Below are 25347 nucleotides of genomic sequence, written 5' to 3'. Positions count from 1 at the left end.
CGCTCCTGCTCTCTCATCTCCGCACCACCTGCTCCGCTGCCGCCATAGCTTCGCCTTTGCTCTCCTCGTCTCTACCCAGCTTCACCCTCTCCACGGCAATACCTTTTCTATGCCAGGCTCAACTCGCTACAATAGGGTTCCCTCTCACACACTTAGCTTTACCACTGCTCTCCCTCTCGTCCGGCTTTGTTCTCGCAGCTGGGCTAGAAAGTGCGGATTCCCAGGCATTTACCTTCGCTTCAAAGACTTGCCTTGCTAAAAGACCTCGAGATAAACCCTGTCGCCCAGCTCACGTCACCACTGAGCACGTTGTAACATAGGGGGACGATGTTCGCTGTCCACCGGAGGTTCAGGGACCAGGACTGCACATATGTAATGAAATCGTTCATCAGTGCTAGGTATAATAATAGGTCGGCAAACTCATTCATGAGTCGATTCACTCAGGCTCATTCAGACTCATATTGAGACGTGAGTCCGGGTGAGTAAAGTTTTTGTGAGTCTGAGTCCGACTGAGTTCGGTTGAGAAAAATTATAGTGAGCCTTTGTCCAAGTGAGTCCAGTCGAAGAAAATTTTGGTGAGTCTGAGTCCGAGTGATCCCTAAGGGCAAAGCATATTGCATGAGTGAGTCTGAGTGAGCTCCACATGTTTTGCCGACCTACGGTCCTATCTACTCAACTTCAGCATTACTATCAGCCTTATGTCGGCACTCGTTTATACTCACGTATACTCACACATATTTCAACGCACTACCGTTCATACGTCAGCTCAATATTTGTCACGGGAAGTTTGTGTGACCAGAGTTGCGGAGGGAGAGGGTAAGGAGGTGCCTTGACCTCCCCCCGCCAACTTTGTCACGGCAAGTTATTGCTAAAAATATCTCGTGTGAGTCATTTCTTTCAATAAAAAGGTCCGTATTGATTTGCAAACTCTGATAACTCGTATTTGAAGGTACGAGATCAAAAGGTGCTAAGGAGAGCACCGATTATGTAAGATATTGGTGTTAAAGATCATCGACACTATGGTAGAAAAAGCTAATTATAGGCTAACGAAGCCATGAGTCTACTCACTCAGACTCAGATCGAGCCGTGAGTCTGAGTCCAGTTGAATGAGTCCAGCTGAGAAAAATTATACTGAGTCTGAGTCCGAGTGAGTCCTGATGAGGAAAGGTTTGGTGAGTCCGAGTGAGCCCTAAGGGCAAGATATGGTTCGAGAGTGAGTATGAGTGAGCTCCACATTTTTGCCGACCAATGGGTATACTACAACTTTACGTAGAATGGAAGCGGGGAATTCAAAACTAGTTCGTCTGAGCCGCGGTGATTTTTAGCGATTCGCATGTTTAAAGTATTGTTACAAATTACACACTTGACCCAGAGAGCTTAAATTGTCCTGCAAATGGTCCTGAAGACTTCTCCCAGGCAGCACACGACGTCGGGCCGATATTGGTTTTACGGCGGCTGTTCGCGGCCCCACCTCGGGCCAGCATTGCCAGCCTGGCGCCAATATAGGCGGAGCCGTTGACTTTTGCCGGCAAAACTGGGCCGACTTTGCCGCCTTTCAGCCGATGTTGGTGTCTCACCGGTAACATTGGGCCGAGTTATCCGGCCTTCTGCCGTCTTCCCGCCGATATCGGCTTAGCCGATTTCTTTCACCGGCAACACTGTGCCAAGTTTGCCGGCGTTTCGCTGTTCTTCCGCCGATATCGGCTTAGCCGATGGCTTTCACCGGCAACATTGGGCCGAGTTAGCCACCGTTTTGCCGTACTTTCGCCGACATCGGCCGAGCCGATGGTTTTCACCGGCAACATTGGGCCGAACATGCCGTCATTCTGCCGTGCTTCAGCTGACATCGGCGGAGCCGATGGCTTATCGACGATGTTGGAACTTTTTTGTCTCCCTTCAGACAGTTATACATGCCCTGTTGAGAACGTCCTCCTGCGTCGCGGCGCTCCAAAAGTCCTCGTCACTGACAGAGGTACGGCTTTTACGGCAGAACTAACGCAAACCATCTTGAAATATAGCCACACAAGTCACCGACGGACATCACCCGCAGGCGAATGGCCTCACCGAGCGGCTAAATGAAACCCTCACCGACATGCTGGCAATGTACTGTACGTCGAACACATGACGTGGGACGCCATAATATCTTCCGCACATAACCTGAAGTTAACACGGCAGTGCAAGAAACTGCGCACATATGACGCCGTTCAAACTAGTTCACGGAAGCCCCCCAACGACGCTGCACGCCGTGTTGCCGGCCGTCAGTGACGAGAATAACCTCGACGTTGCGCTCTACCTTTAGCCCGCTGAAGAAGCCCGGCAGCTCGCCCGCCTAGGATACAATCGTAATGCAATGGAGCATTAGGCGCTTGAATATTTGTAGCTTAAGCTGTAGAATACCGCTACACGAATTGCTGTACAAGCACAAATAACAAAGTTCAAATATTGCACCGGGCTAATGCCGCACGTACGACTCGGTGCGCGATGTATCGCCGACTGAATAGCTTGCATTCTCTTATTAGTTTCTGCTATGACAATGACTAACAACTGTCACTAGCACAGTCACTTTTCTACCAAAAAAGGTGGTCTTTAGAAGAATAACTGACTGCAATTAGATGGCCACTTCGTTGACCCGTTGACCAGTTGTTCAACGCTATCAAAAATGTTGAAACGTTATAACACATACCAATAACTTCATGCGCCAAATTCGAAGTACTTCTGTTTCGTGAATGTTTTTGCCACTGGTCGGTCGACTTCACTAATGTATCCAGCATCAAAATTCACCCAAACATTCCCGCACGAATGCTTTTAGCGGAAGAAGTTTTATGTGAATATAAATCGAGCCTGTCATCATATTTATAGCGCTATGTCCTTTCAGCCGCTGAATGTGTGGCGCCAGCGCTCATATACTACACGGACAGTTTCCGATCTCTGTGTTTACACATATTTACTCACGCGCGTGTTTGGGTGAAGCGTAACAAGCGCATTTGCTTCAGTGATGTCACATTTTACTTTATGAAAAGTAAAAAGCTCAGCAAGGCGTGTTGCTGAGCCAGTTGGTTCATTACTTGAGAAAAATAAGTATGGTGCAAAAAAGACCGGGCGAAGTGAAGACCCGTTTTGTCGTTTAAATGTTTACAAATCAACTAGCCCGCTGACCATCTTTAACGAACTGACAAACACGTGTTTGCCACGTGTTTGTCAATTCGCATTTGCACTTCGTTGCCGTCCATTTTGTGACATACATATCTTTTTCAAGTAAAAATCTCGCTCAACGATTACTTCCCACGTGCTTTCAGAAACAGTCGCATAAAATTATTATTATGGCACGTGAAATACGATGAAGAATGCGGCTACAACGTGGTGTACGCAAAGTTTTCATGTAGCGACATGTGGCAACAAGTGATGCATTGAAAATTCGACGAACGCCTTTCTCAAACGGCATGCCCATAGACATGCTGGGGGGATCGCACACCATTGTGGTAGGCTGAGCCGTGCTTTCAAGAAGGGAGAATTCGATTTTTTTTTCGTCTTCTTCGAACTCTACCCCCCTCCCTTCCCCTCGTTCAGCGTCATTGTCACGAAACTCGCTTGACCAGGCAGGGTAGGGTAGCCGTCCAGACGGAGGGACAATCGTAGCTGCGGGAGCAGGTTTTTTTCACTCCGGCCAGCAGAATTCTTCAAGAAGTGCGGTGTGTGGACATGTGTGGTGGAAAGTCAAAATCGTGCACGAGACGGATACGCGGCAGCATTCCGGCATTGTTTTCGGCAGAGATCACCGCAGCGAGAAACCAGTGGCCCCCTGCTTCCATGTTGAACTCGCTCACCTCATATAAGGCCGCGTGTTCACTACTGTGTGTCATCAGATTTTTGTTCTCTTCTTATCGCGTATTCTCTATTGACCATCGTGTTTTGTGTATTCTGATATGGTGCGCTTGCATTTTTTATTCGTTCGTGTTTTTAGCGATCCAACGGGCACACGTGAGTGGTTTTTATGCACGATTCCTTTCTGTTACAATCTTGCCTTTAGATTAGAAATGCGTGCGTGTCTATCTTGTTTAGATGTAGAGTTCATGGGATCTTGTGGTACCGCTCACAATGTTTCTCGCGTCGCGTGCAGCAGTTTATCCATCTTTTTGGCCCTTAAGATATCACTGAAAAATTGCAATCCCCGCTAAAGGATAACGCTAATTTAATTGCCAGTCATGTGTTGCGAATGCCTACCGTTCCTTGGTGAACTTAATAAACGTGAAGGGGGGGTGCTCCTCTGCTCGTAATTAGCTCACGCGTATACACAATCTTCTAGTCTAGTTGCCACTTTTAATCTCGCTTTTTCGGCAAGCCGCCTAACATTATCTTCCTTTTCTTCGGGTCCGTCTTTAATCCTACTTTAATGCTGCCTTAGTTTACATCTCCAGAATTTTTTTCGTGATTCGGCACCGTCGTTACTGAAAAACGCGATATCGTCCACAAAACGCAAGTAGCTAAGATATTCTTCGTTAATCCTTATTCCTATTTTTGCCCGTTCTTGTTCTTTCAATATTTATAGTGAATGTGCCGCGCATAACGTTGAAGAGATTGTAACTCTTCGCATAGGCGTGCGCACAGTGGGGCAGGGGGGCGGCCGGCCCCCGTAGTCACCTAAGAAGAGGTGGGCGCAAGGTCTGCCAAACACATTGACTTAATAGGGAGGGGGGGGGGCGCCGCGATGAACCTTCGCCCCCCCCCAACCCCTCTGAAGGGGAACTTTGCTCACGCCTATGATTTTGCGCCTGATCCCATTCTCGATTAGGATTGTCCTGCTTTTTTTGAGAAATACGGTGGCTGTGGGGTTGTTTTAGATGTTGGCTACGGTATCTATAGATGTTTAGATATTCCTTAATGGCATAATTATTCCGGAACTGCTGGCGTGTGTTCATATCTGTGAATAAATTTGTGTTTATCACCTTGCAAATGTGTTGCTCCTTAATTTCTCAAACGCATGCGTAGTTGGTGCAGCAGGCCTTTCATCACTTTAGTTGTGTTATAGACAATATTGACTTTCGTTCTCGGCCTTGCACGGTTCGACAGAATTGTGGGTCTTAATCGCACACTAAGACATCAGTGGAGCAGTCGTTCTAATTAGGAAGCATTTTTCGAATATGGCACCAACGGCAGTCGATGAATGTCGTTGGGCCGCGTAATAGTCTATTTTAGCGCTGCTGACTTACAGTACAGTAACCACAGTAATACCGAACTGCCGTGGTCGGCACGCAGCCAGTTTACTTTATAACACATGCATCAGCCTGCCTGATCAAGTTACTTTACGCATCGAGCAACTACCGCCGGTGTCTCCATATAAACTAGCTGCGTGCCGACCACGACGGTACAGTACTACCGTGCTTAACGCACGGTAAGCCACCACTGCTAAAACATAATAACGGGTGTAAACGGTCACGCCGGCGGCTACCCGACGTCGGCGGGGCCGACACCGCGCCAGCATCGGCTAGCATACATAGGCCCGATGACGGCTTGCCATCATCGGCTGAATAACGGCAGGCCCGTCTCGGACCGAGGCTGGCTAGCCCACGTCGGCCCGAAGCCGGCAAGCCCGCATCGGCCCAAAGGCGGCTAGCCGATGCGGGTGAAAGTAGCGCGAGCGTGATTTGCCGACGTGGGGCCAATATTGCTGCCGTCATTTGCCGACGGTGGGCCGAGATCGGTCCAATGGCGGCGTGCTGCCTGGGCTTTTACGGGCTCAGTTCTGACGGTTGCAAAATCGTCAAAACCGTCTCAGTTTCACTTTAGGATGCAACAGCGCTCAACAGTGTTTAAATTCCCGCCTACTACACGTGTATAGGAGCTCATTTCGTGCTCACGTCTGGGGCAATAATTCGTGCTCATGCGTCTTCTTCGCACTCACAGGTATTTACTTCCCTTTACATTAACATCTACTTAAGTGCTTTGTCACTCACTCACAATCACGCTTTTGAAATAAGTATCAGTGATTCTGTTTAATGTTATAATGCGTACCTATGCTCTCAGTGTTTCGTTGTAATCTTCAACGGCAACACTCACGCAGTGCTATACTGCTTCATGCGCTGTTCCGGTAATATTGCAAAGACGAAGTTATACGTGCAGGTGTAACCTGTAAATGCCTAAAGTGCGCAATAGGCACGACCCGGTGTAACTCTTCTAAGCGTACGGTACCTCCGACCATCAATATGAGATTACCCAACGCATCGAACAACACGGCCATTGAAACGTTTTCGGTTATCGCGGTGCGTTAGTGGGAAACCGAAATACCCAAGCGTAAACAGTAAGTAATGAGAGAAGTGCATTAGCTCTCTCATGTCCTTTAATTTTAGTGGCGCACAGTCTGTACTTGGATCCTCGGAACAAAGAAACAACGTCCAACCATTTAAATAATGATTGTGCTGCTAAAGTAATGCATAACCCAAGCATTGCACTGTGCATGGAAGGGGCGAATAAAGGGCATCATTGTGCTCCGTACTTGCTCGAAACACCGTACGTTGAATATACTGTTGGCGGGGCTCCTCACAGTAGCAGCGCTACCGGTGCGGCGCCATCCCTGGCATGCCCCCTCCCCCCTCATAATGGTATCGCCCGTGCCGCAAGGGGCTGAGGGCCCCCAGCTGCCCCAGCTCCGAGCACGACGCGTGCATCGGGCATCGAAGTTAACGGCTTGTCTGGCGAGCGCGTCTCGCCGTAGGAGCCGCGTCGGGGCTTCGCCGAGGCACTTTCCCGCGAGTCCCATTCTCCGCTCGCGCAAGTGCACAAGGAATCGTCCAGTTCAGCAGCTTAGCTAACACTCAACCGGGCACTCGTGGAAACCTCTGGCACCAAGCCCGTATGTATATACATTTCTTTTTAAGTGCGAATGCACTTTATAAGCGACCCTGAATCCGCCGTCCCATAGCAACGGCGCGAGGAGCGGTGAGGAGCGTCTGTAGCAACGGCGCAGCGACGTCACGCCCCACGTGACTGCGCGCGCTCCGCCCTCCGCTCCGTGGCCGCGCGCGCCCCGCGCATTGATTGTGGTGATGAAGGCCGGCGGCGAGACGCCGAATGAAAGCGTGCGAAGCGAGCCGAGCACCCCGAAGCCGATCTGGCGCGGGGACGCGCGATGCGTGAGCGAGCGCGGGCCCTCGAATTCGATCGGGCGGACGCGCACTTCAAGCGAGACTTCCTGGACCGCAGCTTCTGCGCGGTGTGCGATCGACTGTGGTTCGACAACAACCTGAGCCCCATCTCGGGCGTGCGCAACGCCGCCAACAAGTTGAACGCGTTGCGGGTTCTTTGGAACGAGTTCGGAAGACAGATCATCATCATCAGTAAAAGTGCTTTGCACTTAAAAACGGCCAGACCTCCGTGGGTCGGCTGGCGCGTGCTCTCTCGCTGCCGTCTCCTTCGCTCGGCTCTGCAGTTTAGTCGCGCGCGCCCCCTCATAACATCACCCCGTGCTTCGCACTTCCTCATACTCCCCTTCGGGGAAATGCGGGTTTTTTTTTTCGTAAGTTGTCTTGGAAAGCCAGTGAGGTATTTAAGAGGCCGTTATTCTTTTCGAATGTTGTTGTTGAGAGATTCTTAAGGATTTGGAAAGTGAGAAGTCTCCTTAGGCTACATGCATCGAAGTGGAACACCGTAATGAACCTTTCTAGCAAACAACCTCCCCCCCCCCCGCTTGCTGTGAAGAGCAGCGGCCGCAATGCAGTATTGGCAGCATCAGTGCTCGCGGCCGGTGTTTCGGCTGTTTAGCTTGGCGTGGAATATGCAAGCGTGCGTTCACGCGAACGAGTTGCTGCCACAACGGCTGCTTTTATATTCCTGTCTCAAACTTTCTTCATGGCAAAGATGTACCCAGAGCAATTTGGATGACAGCCTGGAGCTGGTATCTTTCATTGCTTAGTCGGCATCTTTCACATGCCACGACGCATGCGTGCTTCCGCTAGCAAAAAAGTCGCGAAACGACTCCTCATCGCGGGGGCATTCGTTTTGGCGATACCGGTTGTCACGGCCGCTACCAGATCCCTACAAAGACGGCATAGGGCAGCACAGGAATGTGAAAAGAGCGCACTGGGCATGCCAGCATAAGCCTTTTAGGCTAATTTGGGAGGAGGAAGATGTGCTCACCGCTGTCTACTTAGTGAACAGTCGGTAACCAGGGCGTCACCAGTAATCTTACGCAGCATCCGTGGTTCATTACGGGCATGCGATGTGCTATATTGGTACAGCGAGATCCCAGTAGAAGAGTTCGAAGTGGACTCTGGTGCATATCCAGTATAACTAAATCGCATTTCTACGTCGGTGTGTTAGCCAGTTTTACACCTGGGAAATGGCATGTAGCAAAGACGAGCGAAGCAGGCAGGCAGTGCTGGCGCATGCGGGTATTGCATGCGTGGCGGAGGCACAATATTGCTTCGCACGCGGTGATCGTACTATCTTCGTTCCGGTGATTTTATTAGGAGCTTGCTCCTTGTGCTTGCGCCTTGTCCGTTCTCGCCGGCGTGTACACTCCGGTGAATTCAAGAATGCTCACTAGATCTTCTGTCCGACTGAGAATCGAACCCAGGCCGCCTGCGTGGCAGCAGGTGTTCTACGACAGAGCCACGCTACGGAAGGAAACACTACATGGATGTTATGTAGTGGAAGGAGTCTCCTTAACGCCTGTAAAATTGCGTGGCAGAAGCGTATAATCGCGGCAGGCGTCAGAACATGACAATTGCGCAACGAGTGGGTTTTTTAAACGCCCACCCATTGCAAAGCGCTCAGACATACTTAATCATCATCAGGTGCAAAAGCATCAAGAAAGTCTGCAGCTGCGTAGGTCCGTATGTTGCCTTAGGGAAGCGTAGTGGGCGCTTCGGAGATTCGCAAAAAGAACTGTGGCGTAGTGGGCACCTGACAACTGAACTTGCAGTAGGCATTCTAGGATAGTTTGAAATGGCTAATGCTGCGCGCACAGTCGTTCGTTTTTCACGGCACGGTTGAGGCATGCACCGAGAACTGAAGCAGATTAGCAGTTGAGAAGGCGATGCGCACGGGGCCCGATTGCGCTATCGCTCTCTACTCTTGAAGGCGAAGCTCAAGCGTTCTCGAGAGGGAGAGAGAGAGAAAGAGCTATTTATTTAAAGGCAGAGAATTTAGCCGGCGTGTGTAAATTCGCTGACTTGCTACTCTGCGTGGGGAAGGGGATTGGGACTGAAAGACCCAAAAAGAGAGAGATATAGAAAAATATTATAAAAATAGGTAAAAACACAAACTGAGTTTTTTGTCTCTCGGGTGGGGACGTGTGCGCACAGTGACTTATACGTGCTTTGAAGGGGTCATGTTTTTCTCTTACACGTTATGTGGTGAAGGACAGTGCATCATATGAAAACTTGACCCTTCCTCAGTGTCCTCCTTATAGCGCTTAGCATATACCAATTCTCAGGTATATGATGGTCATTGCACATATCCGTAAAATTGCAAATTTCCGTCTTTCGTGTGATTCTGTGCGTGCACAAACAGTCGTCGTCGCCCATCCTGATAACATTGTCATATTCCTGATGTAAAGTTGAAGGCTTCTTCAGAAGAAATGAGGCGAAGTGCGCGCCGTACTTCGACAGGTTTCGCTTCTGTAGCCAATTGTTGAAGTTCCTATTGAGGGTGAGACCGTGCTGTAATAGTGCCGACGGGGTTCGTTTGAATATGCGATAACATTGTTGCAAAAGTCTCATCGCACAGTTCTGCAATGATATCTTTTTACATCGCGTTCTAGCTTACTAATTCAGCGCTGTGAGAGGTGACTCCTGCGCTATTTTATTACAGCCATCCAGCCATGACCAAACCCAAAAGACGGACCCGTCAAGAAGCGTCCACCTCGGTGCACGACCCTCCGGGAACAAGTGGCGTGCGAAAGGAGCAAAGTGCGGTCACATTGAATCAAGACAAACGGTGAGTGATCTGCTTCCATAACACGCGACTGAAACGCCATCAGAAATTTACTCATGCTCGTCATTCAACTTAGCTCTAGTTTTCTAACAGCGATGCTGTTCTTAGTCGAGGCTTTCATGTCCGGGGCCATGGTAACGCTGGTCATAAAGGAGTATGTGCCACAGAAATTGGGTAAATGCGAGTACTCACCACTGGTCCACTAAAAAGGAAGGAGGCAACAGTTGAAGCTGTTTTGTAAACCTCTGTATAAGAGTGGTATGGCCAAGATTCAATAAATCTATACTGCCACCTGAAAGCTTAACAAAGACTGTTTAATAAGGAGGAGTGATACAACATACCTGAAAGACTTGTAATACACAGAAATGCGTTAGCCTGACGAAGGGAAGGAGGCCACCAGCTTCGCGGTTTCATCAGTGTCCACGAAGCGGGGCTGGTTCAATTTTCTTATTAATTGCTCTTTTCTCTCTGACAGATTCTCCGAGTTTTCCAAGTGCTTGAAAACTAAGCTCTAATAGAAAGCGGATAGTCATAGTGTAATTATTTTACCCAATTGCGTATTATCACTCAATGCCGAAGCTGTGGAGGTATGCAGTCTCATGTTTTTTTAGCAGCGGAGCTGTTAAAAATCTCGAGAGAGCGAAAAAAAGGGAGAAAGAGGACAAAACGTAGAAAGCGCAAGTAATATAGTGATTCCACTCCCGCGCCAACTGCGCCAAAGTGCGCCAAATTGTAATTACTGCGCCCTCCTGATAATATCGACGAAAATTGTGCCAAACCTCGAGTTTGGGGGCGTCTGTCACCGGCAATCGCAGGGCCGGCGCGTCAAAACATGTGCAGTTTGATCTTGGGGCCGTCGAGGTTACAACCATGGACAAAGAAATATTCCGCTGAATAAACAGCGCTCGCGCATGCGTGCCGAGTAAGTCATGATGTCATGCACGGTGCCGACGTAGCTTCTGTCCTGCAAGTCGGCTTGACAGCAAAACGCGCTCTCCGCTGATGATCGTGACGTCAAAGCCAATCGGCAGCGTGAAAGTACGGCGATTCATCGGCGGACGTCGTCTGTTCCAGAAATGCTGCTGATAGCTCGTTTCAAGCGTCGCACGGCACGTAATGAAAGCAGTCTTCAGTAATAACTACACGCATGCCGCTAAATTGTATGTCACTTCTGTTTCAGGACATGGCGGAATGAAATATGGGATTACTAGCAAAATATATATGGAACAATATCGAATTTTCCGTGCTTCTATCGTGTCTATGGAAGAGCACGTACGTGAATGGTGGGAACGCATTGACACTTTTCCTCAGGTGTACATTATCCACGGATCGTCATCCAGATGAACGTTTTCGTAATTCCTTCCACCAGGACATCCGGGTTTGTAATCACTCTGTGGTAAATACCTCTAAAAGGCGCTGACCTTTCGAGCTCGTGAGTACTAGAGTTCCGATTCGACTTTTTTCCTTGGTTTTTCTAAAGGAAGTCGCAGTTTCATTGCAAGGGTGAAGCAATGAATGCGATAGCAAAGATCCGATCTCGCGTAACTCTACAAAACACTGGTATAAGAGAATACGGCCGCTCCAGGGAGAGACGCTCTTCCCGCACCAGCGGTCGCGACCACGCCCTTAGAATGAAAGCTCAAAGTTGCTGCTCTAGCGACCCCCCCCCACTCCCCCTCGCGTCTTTTCATGCATAATCAAGACGGGCGGGGCGTTTCCTCTCTGATTCGACGGCAGGCCTCCCCAGCGGGGTGATGTTATGCATGCGCCTTCCGAGCGGCGGAGATGGGCCCGCTCGTTTAATCTCTGCTTCAGACACGTTCGACGGCCCCACTCGCGCGCTTTTACTCGAAGTAAAACACACAATGCGCGGGGGGATGCTATCAATTCGGACTTTATGCGAGATATGACGGCAAAAACTCGTCGAGAGTGTCCATATATATAATTGCTATCGCAATAAAATGTCATCTCATTAACAAAAACATGCCTCCTGGTCGGAACAGCCGCAATTGTGTTTTAATATGCGCAGCTGTCAATAGCGGGCACGTCGCTGACGGCCCACTGTGAAGCGGCTACGCCATGTTATACGTCGACCCCTCGCTTTTCAGGTTTAATAGCTGACGGTTAAAAACAGTTTCGCCTAAGGTTGAAGCAATGAATGCGATACCAACAAACTGTATTGTTATACGAAGTAAGGCTACCAGCTCTTTTGGATCGGATTTAGCGTAGCTGAACAAAACGCTGGTTTAAGGGAATATGGCCGCTCCAGGAACTGAAGCGGTTTTCGTTTTGTGACTAAATGCGAAGTAGGCGTTGAGAGCACAGCAAGTTTATGGGCCGTCCGTTGATGCCTCAAGATAGCTTGTGCCAGCGACTGAGCCCTTCGAGCGATGCCTTTTCCCTCCAACCCTCCCCTGACGTCCCTTCGTGTTCCTTACGAAAGACGGGCGGGGCGTTTCCTTTCTGTCTGATGAGCAATCGACGGCAGACCCACACACGGGAACATGTTATCGCATGCGCTTTCCGTGCGACGGAGACGGCCGGCTCGTTTAAAGGGCCATGGCACCCAATTTTCGATCATAATCTGTGTTATGTGGATTAATCCTTGTTCATTCACAAACAAGCTGGCGAAATTTTAGCGCATTTGGTGGAGCACTTAATTTATAATCGAATATTTTTATTAACACGCGAGCGGCCCGAAGGTCAGACAAAACTCGTGCACTCGCGAGCCACGACGTAACAAAAGCAGCTAGCTGTGCAAGCGTCTGCATTGCGGCGAACGATAGTGCTCCGTGGTAAGCTGCACGTAATATCGAGGTATTTTAGCTTTCTTCAGCTTGGCACTGAAATTGAACGATTTGCAGCGGCTGAAACTTTGGTAGAAAACGACAGCTCTGTTCCGTGCTGCACATGACGTCACACTCGCCATGGCGAAATGGCGGTCGCCGGCGGTGGGCGGTGTTTACAGCCGGTGACCTCTAGGGCTTGTCTTGCACTGACATATTCTTTTCCGGCCCACTTTTGAAATCTGTATAGGCATATTAGACCCTCTACTTCTAGTTTTCGCGGAAAACCACAAATTTTTGGGCGACCGTGTCATGTCCCCTTTAATCTCCACTTCATCCGCGTGCGCCGCCAGTGCTCGCGAGCTTTTACCCGCGGGTAGAATGCGCAGGGTGATATTATCAATTTAGACTTTATATGGAAAATTACTCAACGACGACGGCAAAAACACGTCCAGATTGTCCATATAATTGCCATCGCAATAAAAAAATGAGGAGCCATTGCACTCCGCGAAAGTGGATGATAAGCGAAGCTGTTTCGCGCACGGCACAGAGGTGACATGATGGAGGACAGGAAAGAAGATAACTTTTAAGGGCTCGTTTTTCTTTGTTAGACGCAATAATAATGAGAACTAACACACAATAATGCCAAGGAAAGTCCTTGGCATTATTGTCGGTTAGTCCTCATTAATATTGATGGAGGACAGTTTTGTATGTGAGGCCAGGTTGTTAACGGCCAGGCTGTTAGCGTTCAATACGCAATAGTAATGTGAAAGTCTTCGATGTATGCTCCATCAAACACGAAAATTGACCGCCGGCGGCGTCAATCGATTTATGCAAAACATAATCATCAGGTGGTGGCGTCATCATGACGTTATAGATCGTCAGAATTTGTGACGTCGTCATGGCGTCATATATCGTAATGTCACGTGATCACGTCATCTAATGACATCGTCGCTTGGCACTGCTTCCGTGATCGGTGCGCCGATCGCGGAGGCAGTGCAAAACCAGGTGAGGTGCAGGAAGCGTGCAGAGAGGGAGGGGAGGATCGAGAAGCGAAAGAACCTGGCTTTCAGCTTGGAGTCATCTTAGGGGAATGCATTAGGGACAGTGTGACTCTGGTATTGAGGCACTGTTGTACGTCACGGCGGTTGTCTGCCATGTCTGCTGATAACCACATAGATGTATTGAGAGTGTTATTTCATAAAGTACAATTTTACTGATCTGGTATTCTGTTTATTTGCTAGTGTCGAAAAATAGACAGTTTCGCCGTAAGGGCGAAGCAGTGAAGGCGATAGCAACAAATTGTAGTGTTATACGAAGTGAGGCTGGCAGCTAACCGTTTTGTATCTGATCTCGCGTAACTACAAAACGCTGGTGTAAGAGAATACGGCCGCTCCAGGGAGAGATGCTCTCCGCATTGTCACTTTGCGTTAAGAGCGCAGCACGTAGAAGGTATACGAGCCGCCCGCTGTGATGGCTTTCGAGATAGCGCGCGCACCAGCGATCGTGACCGCGCCCTTAGGTTCAAAGTTCAATGTGGCTTCTCGCGCGACAACCGCCCCGACCCCCACCTCGCGTCTTTTTATGGTCGTTAAAGAAAGGCGGGGCGTTTCCCGTCTGCTTCGACGACAGGCCTCCCGAGCGGGGTGATGTTATCGCATGCACCCTCCGAGCGACGGAAATGGGCCGGCTCGTTTGATCTGTGCTTCGCCCGCGTTCGTTGCCCCGCTCGCGCGCTTTTACCTGCGGGAGAGCATACAATGCGCGGGGGGACCATATCAATTTGGACTTCGTACCGGAAGGACATAACGGCAATGGCGACGGCAAAAACCCGTCGAGACTGTCCATATAATTGCTATCGCAATAATAATCACTGAAGAGGTTAATCCAGAGCACTCATCTGCATGAGCCCTTATTTTTGCATTATCGAGTAAAATATGGAGTTCCCCTGAGATGATTTGTTGCATGAGATTTGCAATGAATGGAAATATTTCTAGCTCTTCAGAAGAGCGCCATAATAATTATTCAGGTGCTTCAATATTAGTGCAGTTAGCTTCTCTAGGGCACTCCAAGATCTAATATTAGCTGCTCCAGAGTGCTCCCAGATGCAAAATAATCTGCTCCAAAGTGCTCCTAAATGGAAATTTTTGCTGCTCCAAAGTGCTCCAAAATAGAAATTTTGGTGCTCTGAAAATTGCTCCAAACCAGAAGTCCTCGGTAGCATCACTGGTAATAGAAAAAGCGAGAAAGTGAGGATGACAAACAAAGAAGAGAGTAAAAATGGCAAGTGAGGAGGAGAGACGTGAGGATGAGAAGCAGGAAACGGAGGACGGGAGAGAGTAATGCATAGGATAGACAGAATGAGAAAGAAAGAAATGGAGAGGAACAAACGTAGATAGAGAAAGAAAAAGTGAAAGAATGAAAGAAAGTGAGAGAGAAAGAGAGAGACAAAGAAAAGTAGGAATGATAGAAAGAGCGAATAAATACAGAAAAATAGAGAAATCAAAAGAGAAACAAGTAGACAGAAAGAAACAAAGAGAAATAAAAGAAAAACACGAAATACGGAAATAGAGAAAGCGAAAGAGAGACAGAAAGAGAAAGCTAAAGTGAAACAAAGATGGCCGCCCATCTGTGCCCTTCCTACAGGCTTGGCACCACTAGTGCGAAGCTGCGTAAATTCTTTTTTGTTTTGTTTCTTTTCGTACAAGATTGCTAAACAGACGTGTACAGACAATCACTGACGTATACCGAGTAGCGGTGGGTAGATGGTGTCGAGGTGTATCTGGACAGACACTAGTGCCACACCAGAATATTGAACGAAAAGTAACCCCAACGAATATTTGGCGAAGGTGCCCGATATTTAATGAAAAGAACACAACACCGGGCTTGCGCGGAACACGCACCACAGTCGCACGTTAAACTTAAGGAGGCGCCATCTTAGAGCCCGTTGTAAACTATCTTATGACGCCTGCTGCAAGTACCGAGCACAGATTGTAAAGGTTGAATCTGCACGCATTTATCGCAATACTGTCGGGTGCACTTTGTGTATAAGGACATGTTGGCAACTACCCACTGCACTTATTATGTAAGGTAATATGTGCGCGCATGTACCTGCGCACTCTTTGATACTCTGGCGGATGATTACGAAAATTATGAACATTAGGGGGAGAGGTGCAGATAGTCGTTAGGCACTTCGCCTGGTGCATTGGTTCGTGCGGTTCTACGCTACTGCCAAGATGTTAACGTGACTCTTCGCCCGGCATTCCGCCTCTATTGATCCCTTTTACAGCGAAAGCTGTTATGAGATCATTTCAACGGCCGTTTTTGGTGCCGTAGTTGTCCGCCGCCGCCGCCGGTGTCCGTAACCACTATCGCTCGAAATAAGAAAAAAAAAATAAGAAGAAATTTCCAGGATGCAACGGGGTTCGAACCTGGGCCTTCTGCGTGGGAGCGCAGTATTCTACCTCAGAACCATGGCGGTGCTGAAGCTGCCTTGCAAAAACACACTATAGTGATTTCACGTCCGGAAGGAACCACATTAACATATGTAGTATAGCGTGGTAGAACAGTAAAAAAAGAACCAGGCATCGCAGGACGCCAATTCTGTAACCAGGCGTCACACAATGCGAATTGCGCAACGTGTGGGTTGTTGAATGCTTAAAACCCATTACAATGGGCTCTGCCATAATTCTTCATCGTCATCAGGCACAGCATCAATGCCATAATGCCATCAGTGCACATAATGCCTTACGTGTTTACGGGTACCACGTTTCTCAGCAGAATTATGAAAAATGGCATAGTAGCTGCTTCCCTGCTTCAGATAAATTGTGATGATTTATAGGGTAGTTGGTTCCTCGCAAGTGGTTGCAAAGGAAGCCATAAGCCCATGATTCATTTCCCCAGAATCTCAACAAAGTTCTCCCCCCCCCCCATCTCTCTCTTTCTCACGTTAACGTATGTTATATATCGTGGTGGGACAGGGAAATAGCAAGCGGGCGTCACACAATGCGAATTACGTAACTGGTAGGTCCTTTTAAAGCTTCCAACCCATTACAAAAGGATCAGCCATAATTCTTCATCGTCATCAGTCGTCGCATCAACAAATTGCACATAATCCCTTACACATAGGCCTGTAGCCAGGGGGGGGGGCGCTCTAGGGGCCCGGGCCCCCTGGTAAAAACACCTGCTTCACAAAAAAAATAATATAAATAGGCGTTTTTCTTAAAACGTCAAGGATTTCAGCAAGTGCCCCCCCCCCCTCCGAAAAAAATTCCTGGCTACGGGCCTGCACAGATGTGTTACGGGTACCTCGTTTCTCCGCAGAATGACGAATGATGTTCTAGTAGCTGCTTCCCAAATTCACAAAAATTGTGATATATGGCGTAGTGGGTACCTTGCTAGTGTACTTATATTAGTGGACCCAAGAGAGAGTTTACAGCCGGGCTCTAGAAACTCTGCTCTTCCAGCTTTCGGTGTGACTGTGCTGCGCCTTCCGCGCAGGCCTGGCATTTTTTACGAAGGAGTTTCATGCACTAGTTTCGCTGCGTGCTAGAACACGTGAAAGCCGCGGACTATTACTGGGTTCAAGTTGCTATGGTTATCTGACCCTTTTGTTAATTGCTTCAATGATTTTCGTTTCATGGTTATTAGTTCTTGTGCGTCGGCTTTGTTTAAGGTGCCCCAAACTAAGTTGCAGCAAAGGAGTTTCTAATGAACAAGCGGAAAATATTGCTGCTTTGCTGCAGAATATAGAAGAACATGACTGATGTGGCTGATAACACCTATGGGCGGAGCCATTTTTATTTTAACACGAGTATCGTGATCAGACTACCTCATACCGCTACAGAAGTGTACACAAAGAAAGTTTCAACTACATTTGCATGCGACTTCTGAATCACCAAAATAGACTTTTGGGTTATCGTTGATTTCTTCGTTTTTAACAGCGGAGCTGTGTAGGCTTTTAGTTCCGACGTTTCGTGTGACCAGAAAACTAATCTGCGTGAAGCGCGTGCGACTAAATAACTCGGCCGGTGCGCGTTCTCGTCTCATTGATCTTAGGATCAAGAAGAACATTCGAGAAATGAAGGTAGTTACAGTACGTTTTTCTCTATCGACTAGTAATCTGACGTATAATAACGCCTGTGGCCAGCACCTCCATTGAGTTTGGCACGAGAGGTGTGCAGTGTAGGCGTCTCTTCCATGCGTGTGCTTTCTGGAGAAAACAAAGGAGAATCGTAGAACAGATCGACGGAAGCGAGAAAAACAGACTGGACCTGAAGAGAGCGAGCACCTTGCTTAGTTAGGCTATGCTAATAATTGTAATGGTAATTAAGACCATGTTAATCAAGGCCGTACAAATAAAGACATTGTCAATTATGAAATTACGAATTTACATCTCTCTAATTAAGACAACGGTTTATTAACACCAATTCAATTAGGTACACGCTTAATAACACCTACCTAATTAAGACCATGCTAACTAAGACCTTATTAATAATCTATGTCGGCCCAGCTGTGAGTCCAGCCTTGCACCACTAACGCTACTGCCCACATTATTTTCAGCATTGAACTGTATGAAATTGTTTTTTGTAAGATTAATTTCAGTTGATTTGCTGCCAGCCTGCCTGCAATCCTTCAAGCGACACATTCGCTCGCTGCTCAAATGTCATCAGCATATGGCATAATATTCAAAGATGAAGCAATATTTAGAATGTCATTTATGCACACAGTGAATAGGACAGGTTCAAATACGGTTCTCTGAGGTATATCGTATCGTAATGTTCAATAGTGAAAGCGGGTGTTATGTAGCTTTGTGTACTGTTGCCTTCCCGTGAAGTTGCCTTCCGGTAACTGTTTAGTAATACCACGAATTCCGTAAATTTCTAATTTTGTTGGTGTTGTATGATGTTGACCCGAATCAAACGCTTTGCCGACTTGAAAGAAGACACCAGTAGCAAGATGCTTCATTTCAGCGTTTTGAATTAAGGCATTTGTAAATAAAATGATGCGGTCTCAGTCGACTGGACGTGTAGGGAACCGTATGAACGATCGCTGAGCGCTCATCCCGGCTCTACCTCAGACAAGTGTGAGATGTCCCTCAGAAGCTCGCTTCTTGCCGACCAGCAATGGGCTGTCCACGAGGCCCATGAAGCGGCTGCCAGGCTGCTTTATGGGCCTGGTAGACATGTCGGGCCTGTCGGTTCCTACGTGTGAGAGGCCAGCCACGCGCTAAGCGCGTCCTGCAGGGCATTAATAAAGCTTTTTCAATCCAATCTAATCACATTCTTGATCTACACGAAAGCAATGAAGTGCCTGAAAATTATTTTTCAGCAGCCGTAGCAAAGATAGGCAGAACTGAAATTGGTCGGCAATTCACGAATGCTGTTTTCTTTCCACCTTTCAAAAGAACAGCAACACGGCCTACATTTAAACTGTCCGGTAACACGCCAGCAAGCAACATATGATTAAATGTTTGAGACGATAGTTCTATAAAGCAACCAATAGAATGCCTAAGTGGAAGTGGTGAAAAATGATCGTGACCAGTAGCACATGTATTTGTTAGAGAACTAGTAATGGTTGTAATTTCTACTTCTTTTACTAGCCTCAATAATATCATGTCATGCTCTGATGTGGGAATGTATGAAATAAGGGAGGCATTATTGGGGAAGAGATTCGAGGCTGGATATTTAACTCTTCCGGAGTATGCGTTCACATAAAGTAAATGCCAATCAATTTTCAAGACAATGAACATTAATTAATTGAGTTCAGTGGAAGAGTGGAAACTTTTCTAGTGAGGAGCTTTGCCGTTTTTAACGGCGCAGCTCTTGTAGCTGGCCATACATTGTCTGTTCCGATAAATTATCATCACAATGTCCACGCGCGCTCTCTTCGTCGTCTTCTTCACGTCCGCTAACACATGAGCCCGGCGTGCGCTCTCCCGCTGCTCCGATTTCTCCTGCGTTGGATGCAATAACTCGGATGGCCGAGAGAACGTATACAGAGAGACGGAAATAAAGCAATAGAAAATAACATACAGCAAGAAAGAGAAAGATACACATAGAAAGAAAGAAAGGAAAGAGATAAAAATTAAGGTGGAAAGAAAGAGAGGTATGAAGTAGAAAGAAAGAGGAAGCGAAAGATAGAGAGAAAAAATTGAAAGAAAGAGTAGGGGAACGGTGCGTAAAATCACGTAAGACTAGCTACGTGCGATATTCCCATCAAGACCACGTAAACGTCACACTTGTCACGTAGCATATCCCCATGGAAAGCACGTAAAGCTGGTCACGACACATGTGCCCGCCTAACACATGTTGTTTAAGCGAGAAAGGCACACGGGCAGCTTCTTCCTCGGGAGTCCGAGCACTCGCTCCGCTGTTGCTTCAGTCCTAGCGCCACTAGTGCAGGCTAGCTTCGCTGGTACTTCATTTTTCGCAACACTATTGCGGAGGAGCCCCAATTTTTTTCAGAGAATTTTCACGAACATCTTGACGGTTTGAGACTCTCTCACAAGCCATCAGGTCACCCAGGCTCACCGTCAAACCAGAGAAGTGCCATTACGAAGAGCGACCCTTCCGAGTTCGCGCAGACCCATAGAAGGCTGCGGTCATCGCGAACTTCCCTCGGCCCGTCGGCAAGAAGGCAGTGCACCAGTTTCTTGGTCTTTGTTCCTATTATCTAAGCTTCGTAAACAACGTATCCGGCATCGTCGAACGATTGACAATTCTGACGAAATCAAACGTCGACTTAAGTGACAATCCCCGCAGATCGAAGCATTTGAGGAGCTGGAAGGACGCCTGCAGTCGCCGCCCGTTATTCCTCACATCGAGGAACAAGCCCAAAGCAAAATTCACACCGACACAAGCAGTGTAGGACTCGGCACAGTGCTTCTGCAGAGAGGAGGCGATTTCTAGAGAGTCACCGCCTATGTCAGCCGTTTGTCATCAGAAGCCGAAGCCAACAGCTGAACGACGGAAAAGGAACCCTTGGCCATCATTTGGGTCACTTCAATGTTTCTACCCTACCAGTATGGCATAACTTTCAAAGTTAGTGGTCAGCGACCATCACGCCATGTGTTGGTCGGCAAACCTAAATGCCCCTTCCAGTCGGCTCGCACGGTGAAGTCACAGATTCGAAGAATTCGACGTCACCGTGCTGCACAAGCGTGCAAGGAAACACTCAGACGCCAATTGGTTGTCTTACGCGCCCCTAGTGATATCCGCCACCGCAAGACGACCAAGATAAAGACGCCTTTCTGGGAACAGTTGGGACAGACGTCTTCGCCGAACAGCCGACTGATCCGCAGCTACGAAGCCTTGTGGAGTACCCAGAAGGCAATACCGATGTGGTCCCCACGGCATTCAGGCGTCCATTGTTTTTGTTCTTGCGAAATGGCGTACTCACAAAGAACATCTCGGCACACCGCGCAAACTACCTTCTCGTTGTGCCCTCGGAACTGCATCCGGAGATTCTGCAGACCCTGCATGACGACGTGACTGCTGTTCACCTCGGCTACTCGCGTACGCTCGCGAGGATTCAGTAGTAGTATTATTGGCCGCGTGTTAAAGGAGTACTAACCCAATTTTGAGGCATCGCAAAATAAATATTCTTTTCGCTTTCTTGGTACTATTCAGTGGTAATGCTGTCCCACACTGGTGTCAGACAACGCGTATAAAATATTTTACCTCGATATTAAAGTTTTAGTCGCCAAGCATCTGCGAGCCAGGTTCACTGCAATGAGCATTATCACGACGAGTCAGTAGACTTCACAGAGTTTGCGAACTCTGCGCCCTGCATGCAGCCTAAATCGCGCAAATCGCTGTCGGAGTCGCTAGGCGACAATTCAATCATCGTGTTTTACGTGTACCTGTCACGATTATCTCGGTAGTGCTTGCGAAGGATGGGATTGAGAGTGAAAGAGGCAGGGGACCGTGGTGTCACGACAAATACACTTCATCAAACAAAAATGGCAAAAATCCGCTACATATGCAAGTTAACTCAATAACAAAACATATACATATTAATCCAAACAAGAACTAGCTACAATCTAGTCTGGGGTCGACTCTAGCCCTAGCCCATCTATAGCCACTATGGCGGTTCGGTAACCAAACGTTCTTACGGTTCACCACGTCGAATCCGTGTCTGTGTCGTGTCAATGTCTCGTCGAGTTCATCGACAACGCCGTCAGCATGGTAGTCGCTAGTCGCTTCCGCCCAATGCGCCGCTTGTCTTCGTCGGCCGTGTTCCGGTCGTCTTCAGCCTGGTAGGTTAGGCCTAACTCGTCATTGGCCTCCATTCCGTGCTGCCTGGATCCAACTTGTAACCTCAGGTAGGGATCCGAACTCGGCTTGTAGTCCTAGCTGCCTGCGGCTACCTCGACGATCCGGGATGTCTTTCGGGTCTTCCTGTTGAGAACGTGGACTAGGATCGCGGTCGTGCGGGGGCGTCCGGAACATGAACGAAGCAGCGCCTCCATCAGATGTCACGGGGTCGTGACGTTGACGGAGGCAGCAAGCGACGTGTCCAAGATGAAACTTTTTATTTGGCAGAACTTGTGGCCGGGAAAAGGAAAGTCAAACTACAGCAATACACTCAGTACACTGATAGCGGCAAACAGAGCGTCGGCCGTCAAAAAAACTGTTGATGGCTGGGACGCGCCGTCTTTTATATAGCACGCATCGAACTTTCTAGTCTTATCACTGGTGGTCGCGCAAGCTCTGCAATAATCTAGACTATTCGCGTCCTGCGCGCAATCTTAACAAAACGATCTACTACAATCGCGAAGCTTCTCGAACACTGCGGCGGGGTCAGCGTGTTGATAACCGTCCTTGCTGGTCAAACCCGAATACATCAAAATAAAACAAGAAGCGGGCGTGGCATTACCCCCCTCTGAAAAAGCATCGTCCCGATGCTTGTGAAAGAACAGAAGGAAAAAAGAAGACAAGTGCATAAACAAATAAATTACAATAACAAAGGAAAAAGCAGAGTCGCCAGGTTCGCAACGCGCAAAAAACGGCTTAAGGCGCACGACATGGCTGGGAGCTCGTAATGCCGTCCGCGATGACGGCAAGCACTGGAATACTCTAGACTATCCGCGTCCTGCGCGCAATCTTAACAAAACGATTTACTACAATCGCGAAGCTTCTCGAACACTGCGGCGCGTTCAGCTTCCAGCGTTGATAACCATCGTTGCTCGTCAAACCCGAGTACATAAAAATAAAAGCAGAAGCGGGCGTTGCATTGCCCCCCTCTGAAAAACACCGTCCCGATGCTTGCGACAGAACATAGAAGGGGAAAGAACAAGTGCATACACAAATAAATTACAATAACAAAGGAAATATGAGAGTCCCCAGGTTCGCTAACGTAAAACACGGCTTAAGGCGCACGACATGGACTTCACGTCGCGGCCGAAACCGCTGGGAGTTCGTAATGCCGTCCCGGACGACCTCGCACTCAAGAGCGCCGAGACGTCGAAGCACCTTGCATGGCCCGAAGCATCACCGAGAAGTTTTTCACTGAGCCCACGTCGGCGTTTCGGCGTCCAGACCAACACACACGGTCACCGGGTTGGTACTCCATGTGGCGTCGTCGAAGATTATAGTGACGGCTGTCGGCTCTCTGCTGCTTCTTCATGCGCAGGCGGGCGAGCTGTCGAGCTTCTTCGGCGCGTTGCAAATAAGCGGCGACGTCGAGATCGTCCTCGTCGGTGGCGGTTGGTAGCATTGCGTCGAGCGTCGTTGCCTGGCTCCTTCCGTAGACCAGCTTGTACGGCGTCATTTGCGTCGCTTCTTGCATGGCCGTGTTGTATGCGAAGGTCACATACGAAAGGATGGCATCTCATGTCTTGTGTTCGACATCGACATACATGGCCATTGGTCTTGTATGTCGACATTGGTCTGTGGGTGGTACGCTGTGGTGCGGCGGTGACTTGTTTCGCTGTATGTCAATATTGCCTGAGTTAGGTCAGCAGTAAACGCCGTACCTCTGTCGGTGATGAGGACCTCTGGGGCGCCATGACGCAGGACGGTGTTCTCAACGAAGAACTTCGCTACCTCGGCGGCACTGCGTCTGCGCAGGGCCCTTGTCTCGGCGGAGCGGGTGAGGTAGTCGGTAGCTACGACGATACATTTGTTTCCGGTACTGGACGTCGGGAACGGCCCCAATAAGTCCATTCCGATTTGCTGGAACGGCCGTCGAGTTGGCTCGATAGGCTGCAGAAGTCCGGCTGGGCTAGTCGGCGGTGTCTTGCGCCGCTGACAGTCACGGCAGGTCTTTACGTAGCGAGTGACGTCGGCAGCAAGGCGCAGCCAGTAGCATATTTCCTGTATTCTTGCGAGCGTGCGAGAAACACCGAGGTGTCCAGCCGTCAGGTTGTCGTGTAAAGCTTCCAGAATCTCTGGACGTAATGCTGACGATACTACGAGGAGTTGGCCCGGAGTGGCGAGAAGTTTTTCTTAAGGAGCACGCCATTTTCCCTCAAAAAAGACGCCAGTCCTCGCTTGAATACCTTTGGAACAACGTTGGCGTTGCCCTCGACGTATTCCACACGACCCTTGAGTTCCGGGTCGGCTCGCTGTTGTTCGACGAAGTCATCAGCACTTAAGGTTCCCAAAAAGTAATCACCATCCTGGTCGTCGTGTGGCGGTGGGTCAACGGGGCACGGGACAGGCAGTCGGCGTCGGAGTGCTTTCGTCCGGACTTGTAAACGACGCTAATGTCGAATTCCTGAAGTCGAAGACTCCACCGTACGAGGCGACCTGAAGGGCCCTTCAAGTTAGCTAGCGAACACAAGGCGTGCTGGTCGCTCACAACTTTGAAAGGCCTGCCGTAAAGATAGGGGCGGAACTCTGATGTAGCCCAGATGACGGCAAGGCACTCCTTTTCTGTTGTGGAATAGTTGGCCTCCGCCTTAGATAGCAACCGGCTAACATAACTGACAACTCTTTCCACTCCATCAGTCCTCTGCACTAGGACGGCTCCAAGCCCGACGCTGCTTGCGTCGGTGTGGATTTCCGTGTCGGCGTATTCGTCGAAGTGCGCAAGTATCGGCGGCGTCTGCAGGCGTCGTTTCAGTTCTCGAAATACTTCGACTTCTGCCGTTCCCCACGAATTGCACGTCGGTTTTCGTGAGGTGCGTTAGCGGCCGGCGATCCTTGAAAATCTTTTCACGAAACGCCTGTAATAGGCGCACACGCCCAGAAATCGGCATACGGCCTTCTGGTCGGCGGGTGGCGGAAAGGCAGCGATGGCCGGTGTTTTCCGAGGGTCCGGGTGAACTCCAGACTTGCTAATCTCGCGGCCCAGAACAAGAGCTTCTCGTAGACGAAGCGGAACTTTTCTGGCTTTAGGGTAGCAAACCGGGTACAACCTGGTTAACCTCCCTGCCTTTCCTTCACTTTTATCTCTCTTTCTGGCTTTAGGATGAGTCCAGAGGTTTTGATTGCTTGAAGTACAGCCTCAAGGCGCCGGAGATGCTCGTCGAAGGTTGAGGCAAACACAACGACGTCATCCAAGTACATGAGGTAAGTTTGCCACTTCAAGCCTGCCAGTACTGTATCAATAACGAGTTGGAAAGTCGCAGGCGCCGAGCAAAGACCGAAGGGCATGACAGTGAACTCCAAGCGGCCGCCTGCTG

The sequence above is a fragment of the Rhipicephalus sanguineus genome, chromosome 3, assembly GCF_013339695.2.
Source record: "Rhipicephalus sanguineus isolate Rsan-2018 chromosome 3, BIME_Rsan_1.4, whole genome shotgun sequence".
Lineage (NCBI taxonomy): Eukaryota > Metazoa > Arthropoda > Arachnida > Ixodida > Ixodidae > Rhipicephalus > Rhipicephalus sanguineus.
This window is presented reverse-complemented; position numbering follows the sequence as displayed.